Below are 19119 nucleotides of genomic sequence, written 5' to 3'. Positions count from 1 at the left end.
TCACTGCTACTGCGCAAAGGGAGTGAGGATTAAAGTTGGTTTTGTGAGAAAAAGTAATCTAGCAGGAAGTATGAAGAGTGACTCAAATCAGAGTTACTTGCCAAGTGAAGATCTGTCACGAGGTGTTATTTATCTGGCGATTGAGCTCTATTGTTCACAATAAAAAAAAGTTTCTTCTTATTATAGTACTCTTTAAGGAAAGGTTTTGTGGACAAAGTCCAATCCATCCAAGTATGAATTATTTGTATCAGCACTAGAAGCCATTACCTTGGGTTTTGCTTGTAACATATAAAGTATACCCAGTGTTGCTCTCAGACTCAGGCTAGCCTCACACAGTCTGAACTTACACCCAAAGGATCCAACCAAGCATGACTTCTTTTAAATGATGTTTGATTACAACTTAGTAAAGAGTCTTGGCTTTTCAAAACACTGCAAAAATTCCTACCAGAAATGAATGCTGTTTTAAAATGATGTGTAAGAAAAATAATAAACATTTGTCTGTGTTTATAAAGTACTGCTGAAAATGCTGCGTTTGATCCTGTATATAGAAGTAAAGCTCTGTATATTACACCTAGTACTGAGCCTGGTTTTGTGACATGTGTCTGGGAGTAGAAATGCTTTCATCAGTAGGGACTTAAATAATATAGTAATCTAGTAATTTGTATAGATAACAATTACTAGAAACTAAAATTTGTGTGTGTATCTGCAAAATTACAAATTAATTTGGCTTTGCTCTCAGAGGTTTAAAAAGTTAAGTTTGACTTCATAGAATATTCTGAGTTGGAAGGGACCACAAGGATCATTGAGTCCAACTCCTAGCCCTGCACAGGACACCCCAAGAGTCACACCAGGTGCTGAAGAACATTGTCCAAATACTTCTTGAACTCTGTCAGGATCCATATTGTAACCACTTCTCTGGGGAAACTGTTCCAGTATCCAACCACCCTCTGGGTGAAAAACCTTTTACTAAAATCCAGACTACACCTCCCCTGATACAACTCTAGACCATTCCCTTGGGTCCTGTCACTGGTCATCAAAGGCGAGAGGCCAATGTCTACCCCTCCTCTTCCCCTCAGAGGAAGCTGAAGACTGCAGTGAGGTCTTTCCTCAGTCTCCTCCAGGCTGAACACACCAAGTGACACCAGCTGCTCCTCATATGGTTTCCCCTCAAGGCCCTTCTCCACCTTGTTGCCCTCCTTTGGACACTCTTCTAGTCTGATGTCTTTTTTATATGGTGTGGCCCAGAACTGCCCCCAGCACTGGAGGTGAGGCCGTCCCAGTGCAGAGCAGAGCAGGACAATCCCCTCCCTTGCCCAGCTGGCCATGCTGTGCCTGGTGCTCCCCAGGACAGGGTTGGACCTCCTGGCTGCCAGGGCACTGTTCCCTCATGTTCAACTTGCCACAGACCAGGACCCCCAGGTCCCTTTGTGTGGCACTGCTCTCCAGCGTCTCATTTCCCAGTCTATCTGTACATCCAGTGTTGCCCCAGGTGCAGAATCCAGAACTTTCCCATGTTGAACTTCATCAGGTTGGTGATTGCCCAGCCCTCTCATTTGTCCGGGTCTCTCTGCACAGCCTCTCTGCCCTCAGGTGACTTGATAGCTCCTCCCAATTTAGTATCATTGGTGAACTTAGTATATCTTTGAGTCCTGCATCCAAGTAATTTATGAAGATGTTGAAGAACACAGGGCCTGAGAGGGAGCCCTGTGGAACCCCAGTAGTGACAGGTCGCCAGTCTGATGTCACCCCATTCCCTGTAACCCTTTGTGGCCAAGCCATGAACCAGTTGCTCACCATGTTTGCATGACATGTTTATCCAGGTGTATGCTGGACATTTTGTTCAAAAGGGTGTTGTGAGAGTATTAGAAGCTTCACTGAAACCTAAGATCTTTAAAGAATCTAAAAAAAAAAAAGATCTTGAATTGTTAACTATGTTTTATTAAATGAAACCCAGGTTCGATACATAGTAATTGTAAATGGTTCAAAGAAATTTACAGCTCGTGTTGCTCAGTACTGCCACAGCGTTTTTCATTTACAACCAAACAAATTATGTGTTAAAGCTGAGTGCTATTTTTAGTTTCTTTGATTTTTGTTTGGTCATGTATCTAATGCTTTATTTGGGAAGGAGAGGGAAATCGTAGCAAGGAATTCTGACAGAACATAAATACAGGGTTTCAGGATTGTTGCATACACTTTTCTTAACACCTGTTTCATTGGCAGGAGGTGCAAGAGACAAGTTTTAACAACTCTGGAATCCGTAAAGGTTCATCTGTATGCAAGGGGGTAGCATTGAAGTTGGTGAATGCTATGAAGTGTTCATGTATATAAAAAACATTATTTCTTGTGGATCATAAAGTAATGCGGAAATAAAAGCTTTATAAAAATAGGAAAACAAATACTGTTGTAACTTCCTCAACTCAGAAACAGGTTTTAGCTTATCTCAGGATAGCAGAAATCTTGGCATCATCTCCCAGTAATGTCCTATGGCTTTCCAAAGACTGTGTCTTCATCTCTGTATTCAATAGCCCCCAGGCACCTCCAGAGGCTCTGTCTGGATCTATAATTTTAATATTTTTAATAGCACTTGTTTTACTCTCTTCTTTGCCTAACTATGTTTTGATGTCACCTCTATACAGCTTATATAAATATTTAATATATAGTCCATATATATATATATATGTCCACATGATCCTGGAGTAATTAACTCAATAGCGTAATTATGTGTGGTGAAAGAGAGAAAAGTTTCATTTCCTGAAAACTTGCTCTTATATAATTTCATAGGACATTTCCAAGTCCTCACCATTGGGAGTAATAGCTAATTATCTTTCCTTGTTCATCTCCTTTAAGAGTGCATAAACTTCTATCATATCCTCTCTCCATCCTTTTTATTCTGTGCTGAAAGGCTTAATTTGTTGAAGCTCCATGCAGGAGCTGTTATATATCTTTATGAGTCTCATCACAACTTGTGATGTGTGTCATTTTTACAACAGCAGTCCAAGTACCTGCACAGTTTATAAATTCACAGATCAATGCTTCCTGCGGCATTCACCATCATTTTCTGGCAATTCCTGTTAACTTGTTTTCATTTTTCAGACACATTATAGCAATAAGTTAATTTTTTCATAGTCATCCAAGATTCTTTCCCAAGCATTGTTAGAAATTAGAACAGGACCTCCTCTGGTACACATATGCCCATACACTTGAATAGGTGTATTTTGAATTAATTTTCACACTGTGTATTAGTTTGCATCAGCAGATGCCCAGGTTCACTTGCAACTTTATTATCCTGTTGCACTGGATAAGATCTGCTGTTCCATATGGTCAGGTTTAGTTTTTAATACCACAAAGCACCACTTCTATAATTCAAAAAGATTTTGATTTTTGCTGATTCATATGTGTAGCAACCTCCTTATTCACCACTTTTGCTTCAAATGGGGCTCTTTCAACACCTAGCAACTTACTCACTGCTTGTCATGCACAACTGTCATTTATCAACTGGAAATGCAGCTATAGATTCAGACCACACTTTGGAAATAGTTTTAATTTCTTTGAGGCTGGATTAAACATGTTACACCTGGCATTTTTGCACTAACATCAGCAATAAAAGCACCTTCCCAGTTCAACTCAGCATGTGTAACCAGTTTGCCTCTGCTGTTCAAACACACATTTTAGTCATTATACAACCAAAAATACCATACTTGCTTAGCCCTTGAGCAAATAATTTTGTATCCTTCGATATCTTTACACGTATATTAGTGTCTGAAATAGGTATACAGTAATTTTTATTACTTTCACTTTAATTGACCTCCCAGCCTTTTAAAAAGTAAGCCTTTTATTTTATAGAAAAGTGCCTGAAGTGCTGTTGGCAAGGTCTGGCTAATACATCTGCATAGTTGTAGGAGCTCAAATCCTTAAAGCCGTAGCTTCTGTGTCTATTAGACAACATTGAATTCTTAAAGCTTACAGAGCCACCATGTAAGGCACAGTTCTGCCTCCTCCCTCCCCACACAGAAGTAATGGGCTCATGTGTCATTTTCAGGGAACATTTTATTTACAAAGAACAAACTTTTATTGTTTGACGTAAATACTTTGTTACTTTGTCATCTTTCAGCTTTTTTTACAGTAAAATGTTAATGTGATAAAAATACTGCTGTGGTTTATGTTGTAGGAAGAGGATCAGGGATTGAGAGGCTGCACTGTATGTAGAAACAGCACCCAGCGTGCTTTGTAAACTCAATTTGATGTAAGGGCTGCCAAGATGCTGGTTTATGTCAGTGTTGCTGCAGGTGACTCTCGGCTCTCTGGCCATGGCATCAGTCCCATGATCACTGCAGTCTCCGAAATCTGCACTACACAAAGCTGGAGACCCCTGACAAAAGAAGGCAGCAGGGAAGACATCAACATTCTTTTATGTTTGCTGCCTAGTTTAAACAATTCATGAGACTTCTGGAGAGGGACACAGCACCTGGTTTACTTCTCCAAGTAAGAGCTGTCTTCCAGAAGTTCTTCAAAATAATCTTCAAAATTTATTTCATAAAGCAGCATGAGTTCTGCCTTTTCTCTTGGCTTTGCAGGATAACAAGGAAGTTAAACATGTTTCATCATTTAGTCCAGCTGTAAAAAAAGACACATTAACACTACACTTAAGTGACACATTTCAAAGTGACAATAGCTACCCGATCCTTTGTTTCAACCCCCTGTGGCAACAAGAATTTTCTTTGTAGTAGCTGTTTGCCTTTCCTCCCTAATTAGAATAGATAAATATGCTTCCCTCAGCTTCTCAGGTCTTTAGTCCAAACCCTGCAGCTCCAGAGGCACTTTCACAGGGCCACCGCCTGTCCCCTCAGGGGGACACCTGGCTGGCCCAGCTCGCCTTGCAGCTCTCAGGGTCTCCAGTGCTCTCAGCTCCACAGCTTCTGGCCCTGCTTGTGCACAAAGGCTCAAACCCCCTCACGGGGAAGACAGAGTCGGTGGGTAGGGGGTAGGACCCCTATTTCCTACCCGTTGCCAAAAAAAAAAAAAAAAAAAAAAAGTTTGTGACATTTTCTTGTGAGAGAATGATACCTTTCCACAGAGAGGGTCACAAAGATGCACCATAAGGCCAGGAACTGGCAGAGCAGGGTCTATAAAGGAGCGTTGTGATTTTTGCATCTGGGAAGATGCTTTCCACTGTCTCCCAGAATGAACCTCTCCCCAAAGAAATGGGTGTAGGGCACAGACAGAGCTAGGGGCAGACCTTACGTGTGAACAATTCCCACCCTTTGCCATGCATATTCCATGTTTGTAAATGCACTATTAGAGTTCAGGCAAACTTCTCAGGTTTGCCAGGAACACTTTTAATCTTTGATGCTTATCTGAGAAGGTTCTGTCCTTCTCTATCTCTTGGAGAAAATAAAGAATAGAAGAAACCCGCATTAATTTACTTCTTCACAGATAAGGGTGGGAAGAAGACAATGAGAGATATCAGTGGCAAATACTCGAGGCTGGAGAGAGAAATTGCTAAGAGCTGGGACTATAAAGCTTTTATGGACAGCCTTAAAAGCTGCTAAATACAAAGGGTAGTGCCAGGGAAGACTGAGGAGAGGCTGGATGCCAACAACGGGAAAAGATCTGATTCTGTACATCCCACAAATAGAAGGGGAAGATGTGGGTGGGAAGCTTTGTGATTAACATTTCTGGTGAGAATCGTTGGGCTCAGTGACAGGAAGTCAAAGGGGATGATGGGGAAGCAGGCAGTAAGAGAGAACGATGTATGATTCCTCCATGGAAATTGAGCTGGATTCACATATTTTGCATTGTTTTAATTTAATCGGAATAAAGTACATTCTCTTGTTTTTTTGCTCAATATTCAAATAATTGACTACGTGACTGATCCAGCAGTTTGCCAAGGTCTGAAATTCATGTCTGAATCAGATTAAAAACAAGAATAGGATGAGTCAGTAACCACCTGGTTGCACCTATGTATGCATCATATTAACCAAGTAATTTCTTGCATGCAAATATATAATGGGAAACATTTCCTCTTGCTAAATTATTTGGAGATAAAGGACTTGAACTGGGACTTGAAAGGAGTTGGGAAGGAAGAGCCATGAGGAACTAAAGGGATAGAGTTGAAATCTCATGCTGTTAACAAAATTAAGAAAAGCAGTGACTATTAAAAAGAGCTTTCCAGGCAGAAGCTCTGTCAAGCCTACACCAACATGTTCCTCCAATGCATCCGTGCCAGGTTATAGCTGTGCCCTGGAGGTTATGTGTCTGTGTGGTGCTCTCAGTCAGCGACGATCCCAGGGCCCTTTGGGTGCTATCCCCATGCCCAGTGCTTTTCCTGGAGATGAGAACATGCTTGTGAAGCTGTCTGGGATGTATCCAGGCTGTGCCCCAGGACGTATGGACAAGTCAAATTCTCAAATGCCCACTCCCTGTTTTTTCATTCCCTAGATTTTCTTCATTTCCCACTTTAAAACTTTTTTCCTGGCAGTTCAACGACTTGTGAAATACCTGCCACACATCCCATCAGATGGCTCCTTCATGTGGCGTGGCCAAGTGGCTCTCTCTTCCTTTGTGGGTATCAAAGAGCAAGGGCTCCATTGACTACTGAAAAAAATGTAGGACGTGGCAAGGGGGTTATGCACAAAACTCGGAGAATGCTCAAAATCTGCTGAGTTTCAGCAGCAGGAGATTAAAAAAGAGCAGTGCAGGAGATTAAAAAAAGAGCACAGGGTGACAGAGTAAGATTGTTATGCTGATGGGGCAAAATCTGCAGCACCTGAAGAGCTCTTGGGCACTGAAGTGCACAAAGCTGTGTGCAAAGCTGGCACTGGTGCCCGTGGGCAGGGAGAGTGGGCAGCTCTCCTCATTAGGAGAGCTCCTGTCCTGACAGGAACCAAGCAGGCAGCTGCATGCTCGAGCTAACTGCTGTTGGTCAATGGGCAGCAATTTGGAGCTGTAAAGTTAACAGAAATTATGCAAGACTGTGAGGATTTGCTCTGTACAGGAAATAATAAATGAAGCTTAAGGCTTCAGGAAGACTTGTTTGGCCAAGGGCCACTAAGTATGTAGTAAAAAAGGATATACATCCAGGTTATACACCACCTTGTACCTAAGAGGGAAATGTTACCAGCAGAGTGGGGAGAGGTCAGCTTGCTGGAATGATTCTGCTGACCTGAAACAACCAGACACAAAACCAAAGAGCAAAATACACAAAAATGCTGTTGAGCTGAGGGCAGTTTCCTTTGTCAGATGAAGGCAGATCATGCTTCTCTGGGGTTTGGGGGAGGTGGGGCTGGACTACAGCATGGCATTGATGCTTAGAAGGACTCTTCTCAGTTCTGTGGTATAGACAAACTCCAGACTAACAGCACAAGTCTCAGATAATGTGTTTGCTATGTAAAACCTCAAAAATAAACACATGAGTTAAGCCAGGGAAAATGTTAGATGCTTTGCTAATGTTAAAAAAAAACAACAGCAAAAAATCCCAACAACTTTTTTATTAAAATAATTACTCTGCAGCTGAAAAAAATGTTCATGGGCCAGTGTGACCCTTTTCTTGCCCAAGTGTTCTGGTTTGTTATGTTTCTTTCCTGCATATTCTACAGGAGATAAAGAAACATTAGGTATAAATAGAAGAACTTTTGATTTTTATGGGCAATTGCTTATAATTTATGACCCTTGCTGATAAATTGGGGTGACAGTTGAAGATAACAACTAGGGACTGAACCAGTATTTCATTGAATGAGTCAATAATTGATGACAGCATAAATTATTATGCATAGCTTTGAGAAGGGTGAAGTGGTGACTTTGTATTTATCTGTTTCATAACTCTTGTCTGTAATAGATTGGAAAGGAGTAAGGATGTTGGCTCTTCCCCTGCTTTGTGCAATAAGAGGTGGAGAACACTTTGAACATGGCAGTATCCTTAGGGTACGAAGGCTGCTGGTGAAGAAATCCCTGGAACTCTTGCCCCAGTAGTCTGAATTATCTGTCTGCTATTTTAGGCTCTCCCTGACATCCTTACAAACTTTATATGTGTTCTTCCCAGTCCTGACTTTTCTAATACCCACTTTTTGTTGCCCAGGGGACAGTGCCTTTTCAGCCCTGACACTCTCCCCAGACTTCTTGCCAGCAGCTGCCATAGGCTGGAAGAACTGAGAACTTGTCTCACTTCTGTGTTTTTGTTGGGTACCAAGAAATCTCTGGTGTGCAGAATAGTCCAAGAGAGAAGAAAGGCTTTTCCCTGGGTCTGACTAGGTGGTGGAAGGTGACTTCCAAGTTCTTTGAGGAGACATGTACTGGCAGATCTGAAAATAAGGTAAGCTGCAAACTGCCAGGATGTTCCCTGAAATATCTCAAGGATTTTTCTGCAGCTGCATTTTAACTACACAGAACAAGGGAAAGAAGCTCAGATGGTTATTAAGTCTACACATAGACTGAATCAGCTGGACTTGGAACAAACCAAAGGGACTGGGTCATTTAGGACTGGATCAGCAGTTATTGCTAAATGAATATGAGGAAGGAGTCCTTGATTTCCGTCTCCAAAGGGTGGTGGAGCTCCAGGGAAGATAATGTTCCAGGTACTAGTGTCTCTCCTCCTTGCTTGTCATCATGCTGCTGCCCACAGGATTCCCAGCAGAGCCCACTGCAGAGATCCATGGGAAGGGATCTTGTAGACATGGAAGAAACAGAGATACTATGCCAAAAAATTGCAAAGAGCCACATAGCAGCTCCTCAGAAAGGTCACTGAGCTTATTCCTAAGAAATGTAGGCATCCAGAATTACAAAAACTCCAGGTAAATACAAGAAATATCCCCTTCAACCAGCACCCCAAAAGAAAGAAAATCAAATCCCTTTGGGTCAGGAATGTTTCTACCTCTGCTCTTAATTTTATTCAAGTACACCATAAAGGGATTTGCTTCAGGCAGGGAAAGGGACACATCCAATAAAGCCATTGTCTTTTGCAATGTTTTCATTTTCCAGATACTCTCAGTACTTAAAATCTGGCACAAAGTCAAGGGCTCCAGCTGAACAGGTGCTTGGTGACTTGCTGGCATAATTTAATGGGTACTGATAATTTCTTTTGCTAATAAATAATTTTTTTCCAAGTTGCTGCTCCTTATTTGTGATTCTTTCTCAGCACCATCACATGCCTGCTGCTGAGTGGTTCTTGTTTGAACTGACATTTTTATGAGTAAATGGTGGGTGGCAGAATAAATTGACCATGGGGGGAAAAAAAATCTGTTCCTTTGTTATTTGACTACATAAAAGGATAACATTTTGAAAAAGAGATTGGAATTGCTTGAGGCATGCTCAAGGGGAAGTGCTCAAACCCCACACATTCAGTGCATGCTGAGAGTGTTAGCTGGGGCTTCCCTACCAGAGCCCCTTCTCTGTGCTAGGATACCCCTCCAAGAGAGCCCCAGTATAATTCCCAACACTTTTGGCAGACCACTTTTGCCCCATGTTGCTGTGTCTGATCTCAGCAGCAGCAGCCACGGGCTTGCCATCCTTCTGCTGCACACACCTCAGTTTCTCTCTTCTCTCCAGCCTGTGTGTGCAGTCCCTTCTTAGTCCGGCTGGTGAAGGACTGGGATGTCTTTCATGGTCAAGGCAGTACAGAGGAACTGGGTGTTGGGCTGTCCTGGCACATAGCTAAGTGTACAAATGCAAAAAAACAGCAGGAAAAAGTTGCTCCCCAAATATTTTGGGGTTTCAGAGAAAATTGAGAGGATGGGAAGAGAGGCAAATTTCAGGTCTTGGTGACCCACAGGGTGTGAGGTTCCAAACCAAAATGACACCAGGAGGCATTCACAGTGGGCCAGTGTGGGGAAGGAACACGGTGCTCCTGCTGGCATTTGCCTGGTATGGGATGGCTGCTGTCCTGAGTTGTGCAGGGGATGTTGTCTGGACACCAGAAAAATGGGATTATAACAACCTTACAGCAACTCTGTACATGTCTAGTTTGTGCAAAAAGTGTAAAATAAATAATGTCTGAACCACACCAGGTGTTTTACTGCTAGATATTTTATCATTATGGGTAGAGCCTCCGACAAGGGCGCTCATAAATCACTTGCAGTAGTTTCTATTATTTCAAAAGAGATGGAATCTACTGGAAATTATTTGGATTGACAGCATTTATGTGAAGCCACAAGGAAATTCCATTAAAGATCAGAACATGCAGAGTTCCTGCCAGGGATTGCTATTGATGTTGAAACATTTTATTTCCAAACTGCAGCTCACAGCCCCAGGTGAGGTCATTCTTCCTTGTGTCAAGACATGTTGCATTGCTGTGCAGCCCATTGTAGATCCCAGGAACAGGTATTTTGTCTGTAAGTCAGCAAAATTCCATACATGTCTATAGCTTCAGAGACATGAAATAAAAAACATAAGGGCACAAAAAACAAGATTGTTCATGCCCTTTTAGCTATGCAAAGCTCCAGTTTGCCTGGTTAATTGTATTTGCATCTCTTTTTCATTTTCTGTGGCACTCAGTACACTTTCAGCACTACAATATAATAGCACTTCCTGCTGATGTGAAAATCACAGCACAATCTCTAAAAGTAGCTTTTTAGTGGTTTTTTTTTGGTTTTTTTTTTTTTTTTCTTATTTGATTTGTGCTATGACAGAGTTGTAGCCACAGTCTAGCTTCAGGAATAAAACAGCTTGTGCTCCCTTTGAAATTCCAGAGAGCAAAGGAAGAGATGAGGAAAGTTTTCAAAATACTCTCCAATTAGGCCCAGAAGTTACTGGCCAGATTTCTGAAATCCACCACTTTCTGGAAAGGCTTACATTTCTATACCACAGCCCAGGACAGCTAGTGAGGGCTTGTGAGCTGTGCCAGTGAGGGAGGTACTTTTGCCTCTTTCTCCTGAGATTAGATGGAGATGTGGCTTTGAACCCTGCAGACTAAAGGAATCACTTCAGCAACATGTTTCAGTCCTCAGTGGTGTCCTCCACCCTCTGAAAATTATAGCTAAACCCCAAAATAACAAATATTTGGGCTTTTGCTGTCAGTGTTGCTGGGCTTGGCTAGTGCTCATAATTTGCCCAATGTTCAAATTGGTTCCACAGCACAGACAGCTTACCAAAATAAGCTAAAATAATGTACCCATGCTTTAGGTTAAGTGAAGTATATCTACCACAGGAATTTTCCAGGATTTTATCAAGATAAATATAAAATTAATTTAGTTAATCAAAGCAGCCTTTCCAATATAGGAAATGCTCAAGCAAGATCAGGTAGCCCTTATTCTTCAAGCATTCTTCAAGTCAAATACAACTGAAGTATGATCCAGTGAAATTGATTCTGCTTCAGATTTGCAGATTGTGACATCTTATTTCTAATATTCACCTTTTTTAATTGGTTAGTAAGTGTGTAAAAAAAGTAACATTTCTTCCTATCTTTCTAACAGATCCATCAAGAAACAATGTATTTTCTGCTAGCTTTTAATCATGTTTAATAGCTGGCTATTCTTCAGTGGTCGATTGGATAATACCTCCCAGCTCTTTGGGTATCTTTCTGCAAAATACCAGAACTGTTAAAAAAGGAAAAAAAAAAAAAAGAAAAAAAAAGAAAAAAAGTGAGAGTTAGCTTGCTGAGGAATAAGTTAAGATGGTGAATTGCACCAGGTGATGTCACAAGACCATTTGCAAGGACATAAAGGTGTACAGGTCGGTCCTCCAGAGGCTGTGAAGTGTTCCCTTTGGTTGGTGATTAGTTGGTAGGATGTCTTTGACTGCCAAAACCTTTGACTGCTAATCAGGTTTTCCTACACAGTGATAAAGGGGTTAGATAGGTTTTGGGATGAGATCCAAGAGACTATTTAGGTACTTGATAGAGTTTCAACAGATGTCAGACACCTACTCAATTCAGAGCTGTAATAAAGGAAACCCCCATCCAGCTGACACCCAGCCCTCCAGGCACTTAAATTCATCTGAGTGGCTTCCACTACCACCTCTAAAATCATCCACAACTGTCTCTGCTGTCGCTGGAGGGACCAGAGGGATGGGGGCTTGGACAAGGGGTGGACAAGGCGTTTCTCCATGTAAGCCCATATAACTTCCATATCAACCCCACCTCGGTGCTCGGAAGAACAGGGGAAATGCCACAGGGAGAAAGCGTGGGTGGCAGTTTGGCAAGCCAGGCTCTTCCTGCAGAGGAAGCTCCAGCACGACTTTAATCTTTACAATAAGCAATGAATAAACACAAAAATAAGCTTGGAATCAAGGTTATCCCTCTTGGCTGTGAGGAGGTAAAACTGAGTTATGCAGCATTCCCCTTTCAGCTCTAATTCCTGTGAAATAATGCATAGTAAATGCAGTTCCAGGTTATCGGTCTCACGTGTCTGTGAACAAGTGAAGAAGTTACTTCATTGATGCTGCTCTTTTTCCTTGACCAAGAAAAAGGAAGGTGTTTCTGGTCATCACTTTTCACCTCTGCTGGGTGTGGACACACTTTCCGGCTCTGTGCCAGAAATCACCTGTGTCTTTGAGAGTCCCCTTTAGGTCTCTGACCCCCAAGGACAGCTGAACCCGCCTCCCACCTGCCAGCACAGCTGGGTGATACAATTATCTATTTCATTAGCAATTTTTTTCTTTAGACATCTAAATATTTTTGGTTTTACTTTTTTTTTCCCTCTTTCACCTCAGGGCACAGAGCAAAGCTGACTGAAATGCCTGCCTAGATAGTTCTTGCTCCTGAAGGTGTTCAAGCCACTGGAAACCAGGGAGGTGGATGAGGAGTTAAAATATTTCCTTGTAATTAATTTTATTTTTCACCTATCATAGTGTTACTGGCAAAAAGATCTTTCCTCAATGTGCCTTAATTATTTTCTGATCCAAACTAATTCTCTTTTATAATCTAATTATTTTATCTTCTATTAGCCTCTTCTGCTGAAAATATCCCTTTAAACATAAATAATTATAAGGGCCAAAATAAAACTTGAGTCCTTAACCCAGGTTTTAAAACGTTTGCTGGGAATCCTACTTTTTGCTATACTTATTCTGTGTCAATAAAAACTATTATTTTCATTATTGCTCCCTTTGGAACTGTGGGATCAGAGCTGGGTTCAGCTCCATTTGTACAGCTGTGGTGTGGGAGACACGCGTGTTCTCGCTCACTGCACAAGCCTTATCTGCTCTGGGAAACTTTGCTGGGACTGGTGAGCTAGTTAAATTCTTACCAGATAAGAAACCAAAAACTGAGTAAATAGCTGAGTGTGGCAATTTTTCCAACAGCCTCTGTTGGATGCTTTCAAACATTTTTTATTACCCTCAATTGAACACATACTCTGTGCCTAGCTGGGCAATATTTTAATTAAGCCCAAGCCATCATTCCTAATAACAGGATTAAATTCTCCCTCCTGTGTCACCCACATCTGGCTAAAAGGTGGAAGAGCCATTCCAGGTTCACTGTTGTGAACTTTAGCCCCAGGGCCATACTGGAAATTTTACCTGGACCACAGGGTTCACCAGTTGCTTTTCTTTCCAGGCTTTTCACACATCCTAGGTGTCATCAAAGGATTCTTTCTGGAGACCATTGTCATGCTTTATATGATGTTATCACTGTTTAATACTTGCCAGATGTTGTTTAATAAATTTCCCAGATGTCCCAAAGACATAACTAAGATGGGTCACTGACCTGAGAGGTGCATTATGTAAATTATAACAAGAAGATGGTGGTGTAAAATACTGGGAGAAATTAGATTAGCCAAGACTCCACTGTGGTTTTGCTGATATAAAAAGGCTGCACCATGCTGCTCTGGGTTGTTAGGAGCAAAACCAGCTCTGCCTCTGGGTCTGAAGGAAGTCAAATAGCCTCATTGCCATGGACTAAGAGTTTTGCTGGGTTGGGAGCCAGCAAGATGTAAAACCTTCCTGCTTTACTGATCTTGCTGTCCCAAGCTTCTCTGATTCGTGGACTCACACACAAATAAATGGCTACCCAACATCCAAAACAGCAGGAGAAAAAAGACTCTTGGATTTGTTAAGCCATAACATTCTAGGGAGTTCTCTCCCTCCTCCTCTAAGTAATGAAGTCTTTTCTTCAGCCACCAACAGAAACTAGAAGTGGCTGAAATGTCTGTGAGAGCATGACCACACATCAGTGTAGGCTCTTCAACCTGCCCAGCACAGGGGCACCATCACTGCCAGCAGTGGGTGGGCACAGTCTCAGCTGGGAATTGTGCGTCCCATGTGGAGATCTGCTGGCAGGAGGCAATAGCTACTGTGTGAAATGGGACCTGATGTTGCAAAAGGCGAGTGCAGAAAGCATCTGGGTGGTATTGCAGTGTTTTTAAGGAGTTACACCCTTCCTAAGGGCCCGGCCCAAACCTGCTTGGAATCAACAGGGATTTGCTGAGTGACAGTGAGGAGCTTTGGATCTGAAATATCTGCAAGCTTGCAGAAAGGGCCAACCTTATGTTCAGAGCATTGGCGGGCGTAGGGAGGCTGAAGTGCAAATTCTGGCATTGATGGGTGTCTTAGCAGCTCGGGCAGGTGGCAGCCATGGTGACAAGGTGCAGGGAGTGGCACTCCTGTCCATACGCCTCTTGCCAGGGATGAAACAGGGTGCTGACTGGGGCCCTTGCTGGAACTTGATGGCTGAGTCAGGGCTCTGCAAGAACCTCTCCCTGTCTTTTCCTCCCACGGACCCACCTGTCCATTGCTTTGTGTGTCAATCACAGCGTTGGGTGCTTCTTTGTGGAAAGTCCACCCGAGACACTCGGCTCTGCGTGCGTGCTGGAAGAAGCAGTCGTACTCCAGAACTCCAGAACGGTGTCAGGGGTGCAGGGACAAGTGGGTGGGAAACTGCAGAAATGTTATTTGCACCTCACCCCCATATTTTTTTGAGAAGCTGATTTTCAGCTTCTGTGGAAGTTGAAAAGGAGGCCATTCACCTTTACATGCCTAAGCTGAGAAATACAAGCCTGACAATACAGGGCTGTTCAGGGTGTACACGCTGCCTCTGCCAGGGGAGAGGCTGCCACACCAGTCACACTCTCACTGCAGCCCCACGCAATGTCCGTACGAGGAAGTTTGCTGTGGTGGCAATGGTCGCTGCCCATGGGCCCGCCTGAGGGGACAGCAGTGGCCAGTGTGGCGTAAGATCTCATCCTGACAATCCCTCTGGCTTCAGAGGCCACGCTCTCTGAGTGCACAGCTGTGCTACGGCACATGGAGGACAGGGAGGTGATTTGAAACAGCCAGCACAGTTTCACCAAGAGCAAGTCCTGCCTAACCAACACAGAGGCCTTCTGTGATGGGGTGACTACAGCAGAGGACTAGGGAAGGGCTACGGGTGTCACTTACCTGCAGTTCTGTAAGGCCTTTGGCACAGTGCACTCACAACATCCTTCCCTCTGGAATGGAGAGGTATGCTGTTAAGCAGATGAAGACTAACTAGGTTGGGATGGTCATATCCAAAAAGGAGTGGTCAATGGCTGAATGTCCCAATAGAGATTGGTAAAAAATTATGTCCCTCAGGGACCACCTCTATATTGGGACCAGATTGTTTAATCCCCCCTTTCCTCTGCCATGGCAGGTGGTTTCAAACCATATGACTTCTAATTTGAGCCACTGAGATTAGAGCATAGTGCTAATAACACCAAGGTGGTGTGTTTGATCCCCATATGGGCCATTCACTTAAGAGTTGGGCTTCATGGTCCTTGTGGGTCTCCTCCAACTTAGAATATTATGTAATATCTCCAGGATCAAGTGCACCCTCAACAAGTTTTAAGATGACACACCTGAGGGAGCAGGACAAGCTCAAGAAGTGGGCCCTTGGGAACATCACAAGGTTCAACAAAGCCAAATGCAAGGTGCTGCACTTGGGTCAGGGCAACCCTAAGTATCCATAAAATGAAGGGATTGAGAGAAGCCCTGCAGAGGACTTGGTGGTGCTGGTGGGTGAGAGACTGGACACAAGCTGTCAGTGTGCTCTCACAGCCCAGAAGCCAGTGGTGTCCAGGGCTGCATCCAAAGCAGCATGGGCAGCTGGGCCAGGGAGGGGATTCTGCCCCTCTGCTCTGCTCAGACCCCACCTGCAGGGCTGCATCAGCTCTGAAGTCTTCAGAACAGCAAAGGTGGGGACCTGTTGGAGTGGGTCCAGAGGAGGGCCACAAAAATGATCAGAGGAATGGAAGGTCTTTCCTGCGAAGACAGGCTGAGAGAATTAAGGTTGTTCAGCCTGGAGAAGGGGAGGCTCCAAGGAAACCTTTTTGCAGCCTTTTAGTACTTAAAAGGGGCTTATAAGAAAGATGGTAATGAACTTTTTAGCAGGGCTCATTACAATAGGATAAGGGTAATGGTTTTAAACTAAAGGAGGGCAGATTCAGACTAGATAGATATAAGGATGACATTTTTTACAATGCGGGTGGTGAAACACTGGAACAGGTTACTCAGAGAGATGGTAGATGCCCCATCACTAGAAAGATTCAGGGCTATGTTGGATGGGACTCTGAGCAACCTCATCTAGATGAAGACACCCCTGCTCATTGCAATGGGATTGTACTAGATGACCTCTCAAGGTCTCTTCCAACCCAAATTATTCTATTATTCTATGAGATAGATTTATTTCAACAGTGCTGTAATACAGTTTTGGCTTGGTAAGGGGAATACAGGTAACAGTGGCAATAGAAAAACATACCAGGCAGTTAGGAGCAGAGGTCTGCCTCATGTTGCCTGTGGCAGTGCTTCCCAGCACATTCTTGCAGGGCAAGGGTGGATGAGGCACTGGGCTGACATGACACGCACCACAAAAAGGGCTGGGGAGCCAAGGTAATGCTAACCTGGCTGCAAAGACCATGGCTGCAGCATCTGGAGTTGGGGAGGCAGCCTGACTGTGCAAAAGGAGGAGAGCGGGTTCAGACCGTCCGACAGCTGGTCTCATTTGCTTTTAGATCTTTGGCATGCAGGGTTCCTGGGATGGGCCTAGGTCAATGGAAAAACAGAGTCAAAGTTGCAATGGGGCTGGGCAGAGAGGGAGAGAGAAGGATGGAGCAGGGTGTGCAGTGGTGCTGGAGTCAAAGGCCATGGTGCATAACAGGAATAGAGTCCAGCAGCCAGTGCTGCTGCACTTGTAAGGAGTCAGAGCTCCTGCCTATTGAAACGACAGCAAGATGAGGTGGGAGGGGATAAGGGAATTTGCAAGAGAGCTTTTCCAGAGGCTCTGATTAATTATTTGGCATCAAAACCAATTTAAGCAATCTCTGCCCCAGGCATAACAAAGGAGAAATCACAGGGTGGGGAACAGCAGCAGGGATGGGCAGAGACAGTTGAGCCAGCTGCCATCAGAGAAAACTGGCTGAACTACCATGGGAGGATGGCGGTCACCAGCAGAGAGATTTGGAGGACTGGGGAAACCCGCTCCCGGAGGGATGGCTGCAGGGCAGGAGCAAGGGCAAGCACAGAGAATGTCTGGGGGCAGGTGTGCTTTGCAGGTCAGATCAGCCCCAGCCAGTATGGAAAGGCACAGGAAGCTGGAAACCAAGAAAAGCAGCTCGGCTTTTCCCTGCAGAAAGGGTTAACCGTGACCCTACTAAACACAGCTGCCTCCTCTACGGAGGCCACAAAATGCAGCAGGCAGGGGGAAGTTGGCTTAGAGAAACAAGTCACTAAAGCTGTTATTTCATCATAGTGCCACCTACTTGGAATAATTTAAAGAGGGCACTGAAACTGTCAGGGACTTTACCTTGGCAGTAAGAGAAATTAGGGATATTTCAGAGGAGAGTGTTCATAATGAGGGTTGTACATAGAATGAGAAGAAACATTTCAGCCCAACACATCAGTCACAACTGGTCTTGCCTGCTGAGATGATCAATAGGTTAGTGCTAGTGAAGCCTTGGATCAGCTCTGGCTCTTTGATTTACAGCTGCCCTTGGTGCAGATTCAATGGGACTTGCACATGTGTTCCCAACCCATCTGGCTGCCAGGACACCACAGCAACAGGGCAGTGTTGGCAGACTGCACCTTACCAGGTCCTGCTGCCATGCAGGAAATGTCCAGCCAACCCAAATCCATTTACATCACGGCCACACACAGAGTTGTGCTGGCCAACAAAGGACCACAGACAACTGATTTCTTCATTGAAACTTTGCCCACTTACCCAGAATGAAAAGAAGAACAGTCATTGAATTGACATTCCAGAAAAAACTAACTGCTGGAATAGAACTCACTGTTTGAAAACTTGTGAGCAGGAAAAGAAAAGCCACAGAGAGCTATCATCATACCCCCATTTGGGATTTTGCAGGCCTGCATTTTATCATAGAGGAAGAAAAACTACCCCTCCTCCATTTTGGGAAAATATATCTACCTCAAATTGATCACTAAGAAGGTTAAGACACAATCAAGCATAATTATTAACTGATCTCCATTCACATTCACTATATGGTATGTGATCCACAGATGTCCCAGATGAAAGCCAAATCTCAAGTTGTTCCATAAAACAGTCCTGGAGGAGAAGTAGCTCTATCTTCACACCCTAGAGCCACCACTCTGCTTACACACCTGCACAGCCTGTGAAGTGATCCAGCAAGGTACAGCCTGAGCACCCACTTTCCTGACCCTAAGGGATCAGCTTCCTTAAATCTGCAGAGAGAATAATATACACTAGTATACTATAGTTGTGTATACTTTTTCCTCAAGCTTGCTGGTAGACACATTCAGAAGACCAGCAGCAATTTCTTTTTACAACACTGATTAAAAAAGAAAATGTGCTGTGAAGGCAGGAAAGATCAGGAGTTTGCCAGTGGACGAGAATAGATAAATGGCAGGGACAGAGCTGACTCTAGGTATTTTCTCTCTCCTGTTGCTTGTGCCTGCTCCCTGTTAGGGTTTTACTAGTCACAAATAAAACAACCAACCAACCCACTGAAGCCCTCTTACAGTATGGACACACACACAGAGCTGTGCTAGCACCTGTTAGAAGTGTGATATAAGAGCATGAGGAAAAGAGCACTCTGCAGTATCTGCTCCTAAGGATACCTGTTCTTTGTTCTGCACCTTGGAAGAGTAGTTCCATTATACAAAAATAGCGAGGCCAATCCATTTGTAAAATGATAACAAATAAACCCCTAAAACTTAGTTCTACCAAGGTCAGTGTATCCATGGTGGTGAGAAGTGGCCCAAAAG

This window comes from Lonchura striata, chromosome 1, assembly GCF_050655825.1.
Source record: "Lonchura striata isolate lonStrDom1 chromosome 1, ASM5065582v1, whole genome shotgun sequence".
Lineage (NCBI taxonomy): Eukaryota > Metazoa > Chordata > Aves > Passeriformes > Estrildidae > Lonchura > Lonchura striata.
The sequence above is the reverse complement of the archived record's forward strand: the minus strand, read 5'-3'. Positions refer to the sequence as shown.